The 14,330-nt window shown below is 41.0% G+C and overlaps 1 protein-coding gene across 14 annotated transcripts in view; it reads right to left on the minus strand.

Moving 5' to 3' along the window:
* Positions 1-14,330, minus strand: part of MITF (melanocyte inducing transcription factor) — a 209,513-nt gene that overhangs the window by 62,064 nt on the left and 133,119 nt on the right. The window lies entirely within an intron of this gene.

Raw genomic sequence — 14,330 nt, forward strand, 5'->3', positions numbered from 1 at the left:
ACAGGGAAGAACAAGACAGGGAAGTATCACAAGTTTTTACTTTCGCACAGAAAGGTTATCACTGATGGCAAAAATAAACTAGCTGCCACTAGCGGGGTGAGTGAGCCTTAACTGGGAGCAGAGGAAGGGGCACCTGCGCACTGTGATGGGCAGGGTGGTAGAGAAATCTCTGAAAATCCATCAGTTTCCCCTCCTCCTCCATGCCAGCAGAAGTTAAGTCCTCTTAACATATATAGACTTGTTGGTGGGGGAATTGTGCAAGTGCACTACTCTTAGCAAGACTTTCTTGATTCATCAGATCTAAGGACAGGAGTGTGGAAGTCAGCAGGCCTCTGAAAACACGTGTCTGCTTTGCGGTCTTGTCCTCATGTCCCCAGGAAGACACCATGGAGAGACACCAACCACAGGTCAACTTGAAAGCCTGGTGGCCTTTAAAATCATTTCTGTCCAAAGTCATTTTTATTTCTTCTTCTTTTTGCCTGAAGTTGGTTGATCCAGAAATTCAGGTCTCCTGAATGTACACAGTCAACAAGGACAGTGCTCTCTCCCCGGGAGAATGTTCTCCCAGTGATGTCAGGAGAAACGTTCATGTTGTCGTGCTGGGGCCGCACAGGTTGCAGAGAAGTGAGGGTTTCCCCACAGAGCTTTGGTGCGCACACTCTTGGAGGATGCAGTGACTCCTCCTGAGAGGAGAATCCTTAGATTACCTGCCCACGTTGGTAGAGAATGGTGTGACAAGCTCACGCTCTCTCTACAAACAGGAGACAGCACTTCCTAAACTTAAGACTGGTTACCCTGCCGTGGCTTCCCACTGCACTTGGGATATAAAGACATGACTCCTACGGATGGTCTGCAGGCCCTGGGGCTCTAGCTCGTGCCCACCTTTTAGCCTGTGTGACACAATCCTGACCCGCACTCTCGGCCCACAACCACCCAGACTTGGACTCTTTATTTCCCAGAGCTGCCAAGCCCTCTGGGACCCCAGGACCTGGTCACAATCGTTTCCTTACACACTGAAACGTGCCCTCCCCACAGACTTCACAGAGTTAATACCTATGCTGCCTTCAGCTCCAGGATCACGTAGTCAGAGAACTCCTTCCTGCACGAACCCCTCCCCTCTCTCTTGTTCTTTGTTCCCACAGAAACTTCTTTCTTTCCTTCATAGCACACACATTAGTTTTAAATTGTCCATTCTCCTTTTTAGGTGGTGCTGGGGAAACTGCATGACTGAGTGTCCTTCTCCCCCACCTGACAGCAAGCTTCCCCACGTTGCCCTGAAGCGCCACAGTGGGTCCTGGCCAACCAGGCTGGACCTAGCTGCCCAAACGTACTAACAGCAAGGAAGGAATGGGTGTGTCAGGAGACGGGGCAGCCAACCAAGAAGCAAAGAGCGAGGGGTTTGGAGGGGAGAATCTTGGGGAGGAGAGCAAGGACTGCGTCTGGTTTTGCTCAGCTCTGGATCCCTAAGACCAAGATAAGATGCTCAGTAACTACTTGTTCAATAAATGAATGAATACACACTCGTTTCCTTTTCCTCTCTGCTCATTCATTCTACAGATTGGCAGCTCCATTTTCCCTCCCACCCTCTGAATCTACTCTTTCAAAGGTCACAGTGACCTCCCAAGGGAAGAGTCCAACAAGGCACTTTTTAGTTCTTCACTTCTTGGAAGCACATGCCAAGTCTACCATTGATCAGCTGTTCTCCCACCTCAAACTCTTTCTGTCACTCCAGGTTCTCCAAGTTTTTATTCTGAGCTTTTGTACCTCTTCATAGGTTCTCCATACTTTGTGCTTCTCTAGTGGTGTGTTCCAGAGTTCTTCCCAAGGCCCACACCTTCTCTCACAACACCCTCTCTGCTGACTTCATACTCTCTCTGGTTTAAAATACTATACTACTGAGCCCCAAATGCATAGCTCAAGTTCAGGCTTGATGGATTCCTGTATTCGGAACACAAGACCTTTGCCCATTTCTCCAGTCTCACTCCCAGTATGGCCAGCCTTCTCTTTGTTCTGTGTCTTCCCTCTGCTGCCACAGGGCCTTTGCACAGGAAGACCTCTGCCAAGCTGAAGTCTATTCACTCTTCAGACCATAGGACAGGTGACTACAGGAAAGACTTCTTTGACTCTACACCAAATCTTCCCATTACCAGTTCCCATAGAATTGTGCCCTTTTCTTGCCTGGTACCTGTGGACACCTGCAACTGCACATCACTTCTGTGATGATCTGATTAACATTTGTCTCCTCTATGAGCAGTGAGTTTCACAAGAGCATAAAAAATCCTCACATCAAGAACAATGCCTTCTACATTGTTGACACTCAATAAAATATTTGTTTTATATATGAACTCCTGCTCGAAATCTTAGACATAAGATACTGAAGATACAGGAATTAGTACAGAATAATCGTGAATAGCACAAGCTGCAAATCAACCAGGTCTGACTTTGCTAATGTGTTTATTCATTGACTCATTCATTCACTCAGGAGGAGTTTATTTATGAAGGCTTACTATGTATGGGACACAATGTAAAATGTTCAGGATCAGAGGTAAACAAGAGAGACAATCCTGACTCTCAAAGATTTAAATCCTAGGTCTAGAACTTATGGACCATGTGCAGAGACTAGCAGCCAGCGAATTCTTCCTGTAAAGACCCAGAGAGTAAGTATTTTCAGCTTTATGGGCCATGACTTCTCTGTTGTGCTACTCAACCCTCCACTGTGGTGCGAAAGCAGCTATAGACCACAAGGAAATGAGCGAGCATGGCTGTGTTCTCATGAAACTTTACAGAACATGCAGAAGGCAGAACTTGGCCTGTGGACACTGTTGGCCAACCCTCCTTTAGACCAATATCTTCATTTCTATGTTCAGTTTCCTTCTATGTAAAATGTATATAGTATCACGCATTCTTCCTTCTCCTTTTTATCTAGTACGTTTCCATTCACTTTATCCCTTAATTTTTTTCACTAATGCTTTCCTCTTATGTCTCCTAAGACTTCTAGAGTCAGTGCTTTCATAATTCATTTTCCCAATTATTTTGAGAGCTTCCCCACCTCCAACCGTATTCCTCTAAAACTCACCTCCCACCTCCACCAGCAACCAGAGGCATCCACTTGACCATCCCTCTCCTTCTCGAAAATGTAAATAAATGAAAAACACATGGAAACAAACACAAATACGCGCGCCCTCAGCGGCTGCCCAGCACCCGCGACATCAGCTCCAAGACCTCCTGGGGTCACATCCCAGCCTTGTATCACCTGGCCCCCCAGCTCACCCGTCCGTCTTGGCCTCCCAACACTCTCTCCACGTCGCCATCTACTGCCTCCCACCAAAATCTAGAGCATGTGCCCTTGGCTTCTTCCGCTCCCTATGCTCCCTGATTCTCGTCTTTCTGGAATGACCCTACTTGTTCCTCAAGGTTCCACTCGACAGTAACCACGCGGGGGGGACCGTCCTCACCTTCTGAGGCAGAAGTGCAGTCCTTCTGCGCGCGCGCGCGCAGCACCCCCCACGAGGCAGGAGGGCCGCCGTCACCGCCGGAGGAAGTGCCGTGCGAGAAAGCGGAGGGGCACGAGCTAACACTGCGCAGCGCTTTCCATCCTCTCCTGCAAGACTCCGAGCTGCGCAGTGTACTCCGCACACGTTAACTCACGAGATAATCACGCCTCTGAAATTGATTCAGGTGTGTCTGCTCTAACCCCGTCTATACCGTCCTGAGAAATGTCACATTCTGCAAAATCACCCACTCTGAACAAGAGGGCATGGAGGAACAGGGAAGGTGAGGGGCGACCCCTCAAAACCTCTGGACCTTTGTAAGCAGAGCATGAATAACAACAGTCAGTAAACCCTAATTCAACGCCAGCTGGTTAAATTTCTACTGGCGTTTGCAACCAGCTTCACAGATGGTTTTAAACCCTGAGCCTCCAGCTTCCTCCCCTTCAGAAGGTAGATCTTGGTGGGTAAGTGCTTCTTGTGTAGATCATTTCTTTAAAAATTAAAATCTGATCCTGGACCTAGCCTTCTCTGTGAGTTTACTGTGTTAATACAGAGAGAAATGTCTCTGCAGCTTTTCCTCTGCACGCAAATCTCTAGAGAGCACAGCACCAAGACAGGCAAGCAGTTCTTGCCGCCTAGATTTCACTAAACCTGCAGAGACATTCGGCTTACTGTAAAGTCTTCATCTACGGCTAAGGCTTTCGCTTTAAATATCATAAAGCTTGCCCTGGACTCCTTCAAACATTTACACACTGTGGAAAAGGAACAAAAGGAATTCACGTTACACCAGCGTGAGTTCTTTCTTTACCAGTAACACTGGAGGGATTCCCACTAAAGAAAACACATTGCAATAGAATAGGATGTCCTGATACGACACCCATTTTACAGATGAGGAAACTAAGGACTCGTCTACAGACTAAATTACCTGCCCCAGATTACCTAGCGACAGAGCTGGGATTCAAAGGCAAGCTGTGTAATTCCAGATTTGTGCATTTAAGGAAAGAAGGAGGAAGGGAGGGAGGGAAAAAGGGATACAGAAAGCAAAGCAGGGAAGGAGATTAACATCTATAAAGGTATTCTTCAAGAGAAAAAAAAGGGAAAGTCTTTGAGAGAAAATTAGTCATTTCTCTCTCTCTCAAGAAAGTTAAAATGAGTATTAAACTACAGAATAATTAACAAAAAACACACAGAAGTGAGCCACATGCTCCTGCTCCCCATACTCACTGACCAATCATAAACAAACATCCTGAGCCCAAACTTGTTTTCTGTTTAATAAAGAAAAGAACATAAAAGCTAGCGAACATTCTGCAACCACAAATCATGTCAGAAATGAATTTTCATCTTACAGATTTAGTAAACCCGAGAATTCAGTCTGTAATATGGATTTTAAGATGTGCGTATAAATAAACTCAGGGCAGTCTGGTCAGCTCCCTCACCATCTATTTCTAATAAGTCTGAGCTCAGTCTCTGCTTAAAAAGCCTTCAGGAAAGTCCCTGAGATGCAGTTAAGTGATAGCCAATATTTATTATTATTATTATTATTATTATTATTATTATTATTATTATTATTATTATTATTATTATCATCATCATCATCATCATCATCATCATCATCAGAACACACAAAGACAAATAACAGAACAACTAAATAACAATAAAAGAGACTTTTCCAACCCACCTTTTGCCACCTTCAAGGAGAAACAGGTCACTTAAACTACCGTGGAACTCTAAGCATTCTGTACACTGGAGTTTCTTTATCATGACAACTATTCTGTGTATTTAATATTTAAAGCAAATCTAGTGTTTTTTAAAGTCCGTTGTCATCTTCATCTTATCACGAATGCAGTATCAGTGACTTGTAGGTGGTCACCTCTCAAGGAAAAAGTAGAGGCAGTTCACTGAATGGCAATTAGGAGCGAAGTCTGAGACCAGGTGGTTGGCTGGGGAGATGGAGGCCCAGAAAGGCAACTTCTCCAAGGTCAAACTCCTGGTCCATGCTTGGGCACGGGTACTACGCATGTATGTTTGATTTCAGGGCTGTAGTGAACATTGCAAGATAGGTTGAAAGAATGGCCTTTGGTCTTATCTCAAGATAGTACATATCATGGAAGTAAGATAAATGGTTTAGTAGCAAAAACAGAGGTCAGCAAGTAGGTACTATTGAGTACAGAACACTCAAGGTGACATGTTTCTGAAAGGTAAAAAAATTGAAAGAAAAGATTAAAACGATATAAATTACAAGTAATAGGGGTGGAGCAGCAGGATCTTAGACCAGGAAAAAAAAAAGTGGGCAGATCATGTAAGGAAGAAGTCAAGGGATCCCCGAGCATAGGAATCAAAACTTGCAAACTGCATAAAAATAACTGTGCAACTTGGTTAGCGATGAAAACTTTCTCAGCACAGATAAAGGTTCCCATCAGTTGACTGGCTCTACAAAGTGGGCCCTGGGGCTCGCAGATGAGAGGCTGTGATTAAATGTATTTTGAATCTCTACTTGCCTAAAAATAATAATGCTTGCAAAAGTGAATAGTTAATAAAGTCATATATGATCACTTACCTTGAACCAGAGTTCCAGAATCAAAATTGTTGATTTCTTGGCATATAAATGAAATTTTAATTTCAGAATCAGAGCACTATGACAGCTTCTGACATCTATTAATTTTTCTTGAAAATTTAGCCCCAATTTTAACCAATTCCCCAGAATTCTCTTTAAGTAAGGATTTAACTGTTGCCTAATTTGGCTGTCAATCACCAAAACAACTTCTAACAATTTTAAGTAGTGGGTATAATTTGGGGAGAAGTTAAAAATTTGTGGCCAAGCATCCCACTTCCCCCAAGGGGAAAAAAAATTACTGTTAAGGGAGCCTGAATAGTCAGGTGATTCTTAAGAATAAAAATTCCTTTTGCTGCTGAAATGTAACTCAATTGTTACTGGTTAAAAGAATCTTTACATATCTCATATGTTTCTAGAGAAATTAATTCCAGATCCTATGTGGAATCAACTTTCCTCACCTTTTGCCCAAACATTAACCCTCTGATCACTTCTCAAGAACCCATTATGTGGTTGAATCACTGTGTGCTTAGTGTGTGTCTCTGGCTGAAACACTGATGACAGTGATCAACATTAGTAAGTACTGTGCCAGACACGGTGCTAAGTGCTTTGCAAGGATCACGTCCCTTATTTCTCACAGTAGCCCTATAAGCTAGGGGACTTCTATTATCCTTCTCATGCAGACAAGGGAACTGAGGTTCAGAAAGGATTTGGGGACTGACCCTCTCACACCAAGCCCACACCCTTAAACAAGGACGCTGCAGCCACAGGGCAGGTACAGAACAAAATCAAACGTCTTGGGGCAAGAGTTCTTTGAATGAATTCTCAGTGAAAAATGGAAACCCTAACAGAAAAGCAAAGTGAGTCCAGGCAACAAGGTTCATGATCAGTGCAGTTCATAAGGGCATCTTTGGGTTATTTCTGATTTTCCCCTCTGACTAGGAGTGAGGTAGGAAGATAAATAAATGTCTTCTGGTGGAAGCAAAGGGCACTTCATGGCTCCTATGTGAGTCATGCCTCTTCTAAAGCTGGACATGGGTCTGCATGCTGGGTGTGCAAATTAAGGATGCCAGCAACAGAAAGAGTTGGTCTTTCCCTTGGCACTTCCAAAAATGAACATTTGTTTTAGTCCAACCCTGAGGCAAGATGGCCGCATGCACTGAATATACTGCCTTCTAGCAGACAACTAACACTGAAAAAGAAAAAGAAAAACACTTTCTGTTGATGTCAATGCTCCAGTGTAAAAGGCCAAGCCAAGACTACGGCCACATCAGTAAAGGCCTTTGATGTCAGAGACTGGCTATCGAGGGGCTGCTGTCTGTGAAATGATAAATGATTGGGTCCCTAGGACCCTGAAAAGGCCATTCTGTGTTACCATTAACTAAATCCCACCTACAAAAAGGAAAGAAGGGTCCAAAAGTGGAATTTAAAGAACACTTGAGAGTTTTTTTTTTTTTTTTAAGTTTCCTAAAAAGAAGTACCTCTTAACCTTTTTTAAAAGTCAAATATTCCCAGGCCACATTCGATTAGGAGTTGTGCTTTTAGTTTTTGTTGATTAAGACAATGTGTAAAAATAAGGAAGAAAATGAAAGCTATGCCCTTGCTATCAATCTATACTTTGTTCCCTAAAGCAGTAGTAACACTTATTTGAAAAAGAGATGGATACGTAAGGGAGGTATGTATTTAATTTATAAATGTTGGCGGACTAATGGATTCATTGATCCCCCAGAGTTCCTACATAGGCACAATAGTTTCTGTAGCTTAAAGTGGGAACCACCGCATAATTTTAAAGTTTCTTATTATTGTTTTACCCCAACTCATCTCCCCAAGAATTGGCAGGATTAACCTATTGTTATCAACCTTTCATAACTATATGGGATTTGCCCTGTGTACAAAGACTCTAAGGAGCTACTGGATATTTTGTAACTTCCGCTGATCAATTTTACCTGAAAGTAACATTTTCTTTGCTTGTCTTCCTCTTCCCCTCCTTCGCAAAGTACCTACCAATTGTACCACTGTTGGAGACTTTCCATAACTCTTGATATGTTTACTTTCCATCTAAGAGGTTGACTTTATTTGCACAAGTATTTCTCAATTTTTCTTATGTTTCTTACAAATTAACTTCCAGGTTTCTACAACAGTGATTCTCAAACATGAGTCTGCATTAGAATCTTTCAGATTAATGGGCCCCACTCCTGGGGTTTCTGGCTCAATAGTTCCAGGCAGACCCAGGGAACCTGTGTTTCTAAACAGCTCCCAGGTCATGTGGGGGCTGCAGGCCCCAGACCACATTTTGAGAACCACTGAGTTACAGAAAACTGTCCCAGAAACACCGTTTGGAGTTAAGTTCTATACACCTTCGCTTCGTGTCAAACTGAATGAGGACTTCACATCAAAATTAAATGTCCTTCCAGAATGTTCAGGTTTTTTTCCTCATCTATGAGATACCAGTGGTCCTAAGTGTCAGTAAAAATGTGCACAATGTCCCATACTCTTAACTCTGCATTATGAACTCTATCAATATTATGCCAATTAATGAGTTGAAAAACCTCTTTAGGCATATGATTTTAATACAAGTTTGGAGAGCTACTAGGAAAATTGAAATCAACTTTACAACAGCATGCATGTTTATTAACTTACATTTTTTTTAAGATGATAATAAAATAAGTAATAAACATTGAGAAAATAGGTAGTTCCAAACTCGGGAAACCAAAAAACCTGACAATAGAAACGTTTTTCTTTCTGGAACTCATGGCATGGTTAATATTTTTGCTCCCTTGGTTTTCTTGCTAAACTGAACAAGAATGTAACTTCACACACTCTTAGTATTTATATGAAGAACACATTAAATCCCTCTAACAAAGTTTGCTAATTCCAGTATCATCAACTCGTTGTTTGCATTAGGAATGATGAGGTACCCAATAAAATTAAAATGATCGTTTTAGGTGTATTATTTCCTGTTTAACAAATGGTCATAAACTAGCAAACAGAAAATCTAGGTGCCTGGTATATAAGGAGGAAAAACTGTTTCATGGAGTTATCAGCTGTGCTGAAAAATTCCTAAAAATACACTGCAGGTTAACTGAGAAAAGAAATTGCCTTAGCAACGTTAGCATGAATAAAAATCATATATACAACTCCTTCCCCAAAAAGTAGTTTTTTAATACCTTATATGTTTATTCAGCTACAATTAAATATATATATATATTTAAAGAAGAACTAGGATTAACGGGTCTCCTTTTCCTTCCATGTCTTTTTTGCATCATGAACATTGACGGGGTGCTTCCATGTTCCTAAGGCTTTAGACATCTTTAACACGCAGAGCAGGTGCCATGTAAGTGTGGTACGTGTAGGTTTGAGAAAAAGCTGGATTGGAAGGATGAGTAAGACGTGTGACCGATGAGTTAAGAGCTGTCACTGCTCAAGCCTGAATGGAAGGCTGTTGGCAGAGACGGGTCCAAATGCCACATTACCAAGGGTGACTCTGCTGTGCTCGCCTGGGAAAGGGTGTTTGGACAGGAACTATCAACCACACATAAGGTACGTCACCTAACCTGGGCTACAAAGGGTTGTGAGAAAAAAAGGACTAACTTTTTTGGTCTCCTTTGGTGGGGAGGAAGGCAGCGGGACAGCAATCGTTTTGGGCAGGTATAAATGGTGGCAAATGAAGATGGCAACTTGGAGATGATAATCATAATTACTATATTTAGTGATTAATAATTAGGAATTATTATTTTATTCATTATCAACAACAATAAAGCAGAATCCTTTGCCGGGTACTTTCCATCTACTCAGCACTGTGCTAAATGCTTCAGATCTGTGCTAATACAGAGGCCATAGGCCACATGTGCTACTGAGCACTGGAAACCCGGCCAATGTGACTGAGAAAATACATTTTTTTATTTCATTTAAACGTAAATGTAAAGACTTGTACTCAACTTAGTTATTGGAAATCTTTTAAATTCGTTTGAAGCAACTTGGTAAGTAGATATAAATCCACTTTTCTGACTGTAAATCTCACAAAATCTAAATACAGATCGAGTAACTTAATGAAAATTCAGCACCCAAACTGCAATGCTCGTGTAAGTGTAAAACACATATCTGATTTTGAGGACCTAGTGTGAAAGACTCAACATGAAGACTTAACACAGAAAAAAGAGAATGTAAAAAATCTTAGTAACTTTTATATTGATTATATATGGTGAAATAGTAACCTTTTAGATATACTGAATTAAATAAACCATATTATTAAAGTTGACTTCACCTGTTTCTTTTTAATGTTTTTAATGTGACTACTAGAAAGTTTAAATTCATCTCTGTGGCTCACATTTTATTTCTGTTAGAGAGCACTGCTTTAGGTAAATTATCTAATTTAACCCTCACAAAAATTCTCCAGGCCACTGTTACCTCCATTTCACAGATGGGGTCACTGAGACCCAGAAAGAACAGGAAACATGCCTAAGGTTCCCCAGTTAAGTACTGGAGACTACTTTATCTGCTTCATATGCTCCAATTTTGAGTCCTCCAATCTAATCCCAGATTTTTCAGCAAGGATGCCGATTAGGGTCGCATCTCAAAGCAGAAAGAAGCACACCGAGTTGGCATTAAAGGGAATTTGGCGTTTAAAGAATAACTTAGAGCTGTGTTTGGATACCAAGGCTACCAGACTGAAGTCATAAGGTTCTGTACTTCTCATAAATTCAGTCTTTTAAGATTAACCTGGCTGTCATAAATATCACCAAACACTTAACAATGCAGGAGGACCAAAGGCCATTACGACAGCCTGTCTTACCAGACGAAGGATTCAAATTAAATTCCATCAAATCACACTGAGTCAATACACTTTGACAAGCACATCACATCCAAAACCTCCAAGAGCCTGGAATTTTTTTTTTTTCTAATTTGCTCCCCCTTTCTCTTCACCAGGAGACAAAAGAAAGCCCAGGAAAATGCTGAATGGGGCAAAAGAAAATGCAACAAAGTTAACAGGGGACTACAGATGCCCTTCAGAATTTGTAAAAACACAAAAACAAGAGGGCGCGTTTCCATCCCTGCACAATATTGCTTTTGTTCAAGGGCCAAGTCTCAGTCGTGAAACGTGTTGGTAATAAATCAGCAGGCATTATTTTAAATCAACCGGTTTTATGAAATAAGCCAAGAGTTGAAAGAGGCAGGACTAATTACCAACATTCCTTGATGAATTACTTAGCGGCGTGTGCTAAGTCAATGTGCGCCTACGTCTTGATCCCCAATTTTATCCCGGACTTATTTCCCAGGAGGTAAAAAGAACATGTGGCTAATTAAGGCACCGATCTCCACAGCCAGAAGGACTCAAGGTAAGATTCCTTTCGAAAAAAAGAAAAGGTTCTTTGCCTGGTACTTATTAATCTAATTTTTACTACTTCACTAGAAAAACAGAGCTAATCTTGTCACCTTTAGGCAGTCTGAACTACCATGCAGTGTTCAGAAAAAATGTTACATATTTGTAATTTAGCCAATAAGAATTTCTTAAGCCTTTCCTAACCAGCAGGAATGTCTCTGGTTTGTCGCTTCTAATTAAGTCTCAACAAAATTTCTAGCTCCTAAATTTTAATTATACAAAACTCAGGGCCAACAGAGGAGATTATGACAAAGCTATGCCTGGTGATAAGGTAGTAGAAATCTGAATTTTGCTTTTCATGTTGGGCCTCTTAACTACTTTTTAAAATTATTCATAAACTGGTGATTCAAATCCTTTTATTCATTTTTAATTTTCAGGACCCTTACACCTTGCCATCCTTCCTTTAAGAAAGTAAACTCACCTGACAGGAGAATTGTGCTGCTCAAAAGAGTTATAGGTGAAAAGAACTTTGCTAAGACTCCTAAATCAAATGTTTTAAGAGATATTCACTTTAATTACATTAAGAATGTAAGCATGTGCTCTCCTGGTTAGAAAATATATAACCACCACCATCTCTAGCCCCAAAACCCATTCCAGCGGTAATCAGTAAGAACAGTCTGATGTAGATTCAGCTAGACCCTCTTCTAGAACATTACCTAGTTTTTAAAACACTGATTAAAATAATTCATTTTTCTAGGACCATTCTGCATTTTAACAGCCTCCTATTTTATCTGTTTCATATACTCCAAGTTTGATTCATATCATTTTTTTTGCAAAGCTTTATACTAATAGGCAAAAACATCTAAACTTTATAAACAAGGCCTGAAAGACTAGTGTATTATCGGGAGCTAAATTTTCCTTAAAGTTTAGGCTAATGCTCAAAGAAGTCAATAAAAAGAGACATATTCAGGGCAGGATCCAATATTCCTGTACTGACTGCAGCTCTAACCTTGTGCAAAGCCACCGTACTCATTTACATATTTTTAGACACAGATCCCACCCACTTATTTTAGTAGGGCAATGTTAAAATTAGATTTTGCTTGCACATGTCCACAGTCTCTATTGTTCAGGAACATACCTATAGAAGGTAGTCTTTCAAACCTAAGTCCTTCTTTCAATTGTTGCGATAACGCAGGTAACATTTGTGAAGAAGACTCGCGTAACATAAGATTACGGTAACATAAGATTTATTACAGCTGACATTGTCATATAAAAGCAAGTGGAAAAACAACCAGAACTGAAGTTTCAGTTTCATGTCCTAAAATACAGTAACAGCTATATAATACTGTAGAGGGGCAGGGGAAGAAAAATGCTAAATGCAACCATAATTTCAGGAGAAAATTCATAGTTAAAAGACATGTGTGAGTCTATCAAATTGAGCATCTCAAAATTCATTTATACTACAAATATATTATTAATATGTATAGAACTATAAAGCTTATGAATTGTGAAGTCTGGTCCAACAAGACTTTTAGAACATAAGTCGTCTTGGGTCAGGATTTTGGGATGTTGTTACAGAAACTTTCACTGTAGAGCTTTCTGACCAATAATGATGACTATAACCAAACCGTAAATTACCATAGTGGTCAGTGTGGCTAGGCGGTATTTTCATACAGTAAGAACATATCCAGGTCTTTCATTTGGCGTATCGTGGAGACTCAGGGATACATTTATTATTCAGTATGGATGGCCCCTTACTAATTCCAAATGCTTAAGCTCATGTGTCCTTCCATTAAACCTATGAGACTCCTCTGCAGTTTCTCTTGGACCTCCCCCTTTGTTCTAACGTAGTCTGTTACCGGTGATTCTTTAGAAATGTTTACAGTCTGTCCCTGAGCTGTAGAAAATATAGAGGAAGCTGGGTATGTGGTCCTAGGTAGATAAGGTAGGCTGAGGAGCCTAACTGTGTGACTTCAGGGACAATCTCTCCATGCCTCCATTTCCCCATGTCAAGGGAGGGATTTATCTTACTTATCCCACAGGATTGTTAGAGGGATAAATGAGACAAAGGATATGAAGGGTTCAGCCAAACACCTAATTCAGCCAGTAATTAATGTCTCTGTAGCCATGTGCCTTTCCTCCATAGTACCACATTTACACTACTAACTCCTATAAAAATTTTAAGCTATGGCCTTAAGCTCTGTAATAAACATTTACTACAGGTCCTAGGCTATCAAGAAATTTGGGTCATGCAGTCCAACTGAGTGGGTTCAAATCCTGACTGTACCACTTGCTTCAGCAACTTTGGATGAGCTACTTGATCCCTTCACCTCAGTTCCCACATCTGTGAAATGGGGACACTAATAATAACTACCCAGTGCTGGGCATGCTAACCATGACTGCTATTCTAACAGCTATCCTGGGAAGATGGAGACTAGCTGGAAGGCAGGTGTCACATCTGTCAGAGTCTCTCTAAGCGTTCTCTAAACAAAACACAAAGAGAGGAGTTAAGAAAGATGCTGAACTGTTTACAATAGCTGAGACATGGAAGCAACCTAAATGTCCATCGACAGACTGAATGGATAAAAAAAATGTGGTATATATACAATGGTTTTTACTCAAGCATAAAAAAGAATGAAATAATGCCATTAGCAGCAACACAGACGGACCTAGAGATTACCATAGTATTTTTAACAGGTACGTATACTGTATCTCTGCTTATGTACTATGGCCCTTTAGAGGGCCACAGACCATTATAACATCTCAGACTTTGTTGTCCTCCAAGAGCCGATTTTTTGCTCTGCCAGGGGACAGTATTACCCCTGCCAAGGATGGAGGCTCTACAGATCTCAGCACACTGAAAAGAAATGATTATTCAAAGCCAGATAAAAAAGAGGCTCGCTCCAGTTTTCAGTCCTCACTCCCAGACGCCAGACCTCAATATTCTTCCTTAAGATGCCACCCTGCC

The sequence above is a fragment of the Camelus ferus genome, chromosome 17, assembly GCF_009834535.1.
Source record: "Camelus ferus isolate YT-003-E chromosome 17, BCGSAC_Cfer_1.0, whole genome shotgun sequence".
Classification (NCBI taxonomy): Eukaryota; Metazoa; Chordata; class Mammalia; order Artiodactyla; family Camelidae; genus Camelus; species Camelus ferus.